A 4,340-nucleotide genomic window follows, 5' to 3' on the forward strand; every position below is an offset into this window, starting at 1 on the left:
GACAAACTAGGCAGGGAGGCTCCATTGTATATAGTGGAGCGGACTACCTTTTTCTTCATAAAAATCGTTTTATATTCTGTGTACGTGCCATTTGAGCGATATAACTTTATTTAAAAATAACGCGCCAACGCATCAAGTCGAACTTTGTTTCGTGCACGCGTGGTACACGACCTCCGTAGGTAAACAACCGCTACACGCGTTCAAATTAGCACGTGGGCTGCCATTTCGTACAGAAATGAGCTCCACCGTGTACTCGCGCGGGTGTGGTTGGGCACGAAGCGTGAGTACCTATGCACGGTGCACCTATTCTCTTCTTGTATACGTACACCACCTACGTGGGGTTGTGTGAGAGAGATACAAACGTAGAGAGATATAGTGTGTGGGTTCGTGATAGTTTTTTTAGGGGATGGGGGGTCAATCAAAAAATATAACATATGCAATTTGTGTGAAATAGAGTCCTGGATATATCATATATATAGAGGGGCAATCCACGAGAAGAGAGTGGAGGTATCATCGACTTGAGGTGTCCATAGAATCGAAGAGATGGATGATGTGTGTGTGTGTGTGCACGCGCGCGGTCGATAAAGAGTGCCATCGAATTTGTGTATGCCCACGTCAAAGATATAGAGTGCCCGGCTTACTAGAACGAGAGAGGGGACAGATGCGATTTGTCTCTGTGGCATGGATACCACTACAACAAAACTCCCCGTACAGCAACGCATGTCTAGCAACGAAGGTAGATGATGTGTTGTCTGGTTGAACCTCCCATATTCCCCACTTAGCGCTAACTTCCCCTTACCCAAAAAAAACCTCCCCGTACCCACCTCCACCTCTTCCGTCTTGTTGGTCGGCGCTCGCGCTCCTCCTGCTCGCGCACGACGCCTATTCTCCCTTCGTTTTGGCCTTTATCCTAAAAAAAGTTATCCTAAACGAGCTGCATCGGGCCACCGTCCCCTTGCCCCCACTGCCGCCTTCCCCTTTGCCTTCACCACCCCCGTCCCTGGTTCCTTCGCCGAGCCCGCGTGCCTTGCAACTATCTCCGCGCGTCGGGGACGCGACGCACACTGCATCTTTGCCATCCTTCTCACGTCGGGGACACACACGGCGTCGTCACCATCCTCCTCGCGTCGGGGAAGGTGCCGCCGCCGCCGCTCCTCCGCGCAACCTGAGATGCTGAGGCTGCCGTTCTCCTCCGCACAGCCAGGGACGACGCAAGCACCGACGCCCCCATTCCCAACTGCATCAGTTCAGAGGTACGCCCCTTTCCTCGCTCGTCCTTGTTTGTTCCTTGCCGACGGTGCCCACCGGCGCACAGTAGCCGATTGGTCGAAACCCACAGATCCACGCAGCTGCCAGCCAGTGACTCAGCCCAGTAGGAGAGCAGCAACTCCTCTCGACCTCTCCAAAATCCCGAGTCCCTGCCAGTATTTGATTTGCCAGTTGCTCTGCTGATTTGCTAGTGTTCGTATGTCTTATAAAATTGCCCTTTTTCATGGAGAATATTTGCAACTAATGTGAGTACTGCTTTTTTGCAGGAGAGATTTGTAGGTGTAGTGATGTAAGTACTGCCTGTATAAGGGGACAATAACCTGCAAGACGATGCAGGTAATTTCCTTTGATTCTTTCATATATCCCTAAATTTCACTTACAAGTTACAACATTGTCTATTCATCTAATTACTGATTTCTACAGCTTAAATTGTATCCAGTAAAGAATTCTGGTTAGCACTGGTTAGCATGACATCAATCTGAGTAAACTGTATCGAGTGAAGCATTGTTAACATGAGAACAATCTGACTGCGTCAAATTTCCAATTTATATCCACAGTGCCTCAAAAGAAATTGTATCTAGTGAGAATTTGTTGTTAGGATGAGTGCATAACAACTTTCCTTCAGCCTAGCTTGCCCTGCTATTTGTTTGTAGCTTCGTCACAGAAACACCCAAAAATATTTAAAACTGTAGTATTTTTTAGAAACCACGGTATATTCCAACTACTAAGAAAATACATAGCTGCCAAACGGGCCCTTAGATTTCCTATTTCACGCGCATCACTAAAGGTTACCGTTGACACGTAAGTTTCTCAGTGAAATAGATGCAGGATTCTTCTACTCAAACATTAAACGAGAAAAGATGGTTTCTGCCGAAGGATGCCAAGTTGATGAACATGTCAAGAAGATCATTGATTTGAAATATAAGGTATTTTGCTTAGTGTGTCCCCTGCTCTCTATCTCTATCTCTCTCGGAAAAGTTTGTGCTCACTTGTTTCTATGACGTGCATGTTCGCTCAGGAAGTTACAGTAATTTTGTGGTGATCAACCAGAAAAGCATTGGTCTTCCTTATCCATCGATCTCATAGCTAGAGTAGGGGTAACTAATTCTGACTTGTTACTACATGATGGTTCTAATTCACTTACATCTAACCTTGTGATCTGTTTGGGGTTCCAGTTCAGTTCAGAATGTGGGTCATGATGTAACCAGCTGAACTTGGAACACGAAAGTTGTTTGATATTATACATAATACTACTCAAGACAAAACCCATGTAGAAACTAGAATTCCTATGGTGGCTTAGTCTGGCAGGCTCATCTTTCCCAGCTGCCAATGAATTATTATTTTATCTCCTTTCGTGTATATAATTAGGGTGCACTCTTGCCTATACTAATTAGATCCTGCACCCCTTCAAGGTCAAGTCAGGGGCTTAGGGTTGGCGTGGATTAGATAGTTCGTAGTTCTCCTGCTCTCCCCCCTTTCTGTTTCTTATTCATTATGCGTGTATTCTTTCTATGCATGAGTTGATAACTCCAACTGTCCCAAGTCTGATGATGTTCTTTTTCTCGTGTTGTTGGTTCTGCAGGTTCTGCAAATTTCATTCACAGATCAGGAAATTCTAATCTGTGACTTGGTAAATCTTAGGTAATTGCGATCTCTTGTGTGATGTAGATTATGTAAAGATTTTTGAGTTTTTGGCACTAAGATTTCTCCTAATACACCATAACACGCATGACTAATAAATAACCTGAAGCACGAGTAGTACAGAGTAATGTGACGCAAAGCGGATTAATGCCGAGACCTCTCGAAAATGGAAATATTCAATTCAGTATATTTGGTATTATTAGTTACCTACTTGTCATTTAGTTGGTTGGTGAATTCATTTCATTGTTTGTATAATATATTTTTTGGATTGTGTTAGTAGTATATGCAAGCTGATGGTTGTTCACAATGAACAACCACATCTCAAAGGTACTCATTGTATTAGTATCTTTTAGTAGTATATGATGTTTGTATGGACATTTAGAATATGTGCTAGGCAATTAAGATAAATATAATGTCCTCAGTTTACAAAGAATGGGTGAAGAGTGAAGATTCAAAGCCTATGTGTTTGTACTCCATAGCACGGCGATGACCCTTTTGCTAGTGTGTATTGTTGTTATTTTTTACAGAGTAATGATACTGACATTGCAATTATATGCAGTTTCCACATCGGAATTTTGGCCTTTTTTTAAGAGCAAATAGACTGGAACACTAATAACATATAATGATAGTTCATATAGTTTTGAGTTGATGAAAGATGCAAAAATAATTAGTACACGGATATAGATTGCATAATCTGAGATGTTATTTCATAATTCATGTTCATATTTTTGTATTCACATTATTAACTATCCCCTTATCTATAAAATAAATTTAGGTCTTGATAAATCACATTTGTAAGGTGCTCCTTTAAATTGTACTTCCCTATTAACCCGATTTCTATAATGTAAGTTGCTCATCTAATAGTATTATTGTTGTTGTTGTTGTTGTAGATCATGAAGATAAATTGATAATGCATGGCTCACATGCTGATTGCAAGGTTAAGAATGGGGCTACTACAAGATACTTAGAATTTCATATTTAGGATCAATGTTTCAGACATCATAGTTGATTGCAAGATCAAGAATTCGGCTACAGATATATAGTTTCACCTCTTGTAATCCTTGGATCATGTCCTTTGTAATGCAACATAGTCAATTTAATATATGAGAAGTTTCTGTTTGGCCTCCAACTGTCGACATTGCAAGGTCAAGAATTGTGCTACTAATCTGTTATTTTCATTTGAGATTATTGTGCACGGTCACCACCAATGCATATGAAGCAATGATCTGTTATATCCATGGTCGTCAACAACGCATATGAAGCGTTGTTGAGCTCTAGCTGTATATGTTGTTCTCTACCAACGCATCTACATGCAATTTACCAACGCATGCATATATGTTGTTGTAGACCATTACAACGCCACCAAGGGCAACGCATACTGATTCGTTGGTGTAGACCTTGGCAACACATAATGAACATACAACAACACA

General features: G+C 41.8%; 1 long non-coding RNA gene across 1 annotated transcript; it reads left to right on the forward strand.

Annotated features, from left to right (window-relative positions):
- The first annotated feature begins 870 nt into the window (after positions 1 to 870).
- Positions 871 to 4,040, forward strand: LOC119266963. The gene is made up of 5 exons (XR_005132242.1): positions 871 to 1,253; positions 1,536 to 1,605; positions 2,084 to 2,195; positions 2,852 to 2,910; positions 3,801 to 4,040. It is a non-coding gene; the product is annotated as an uncharacterized LOC119266963 (long non-coding RNA).
- The last annotated feature ends 300 nt before the right edge of the window (positions 4,041 to 4,340 follow it).

This window comes from Triticum dicoccoides, chromosome 3A, assembly GCF_002162155.2.
Source record: "Triticum dicoccoides isolate Atlit2015 ecotype Zavitan chromosome 3A, WEW_v2.0, whole genome shotgun sequence".
Lineage (NCBI taxonomy): Eukaryota > Viridiplantae > Streptophyta > Magnoliopsida > Poales > Poaceae > Triticum > Triticum dicoccoides.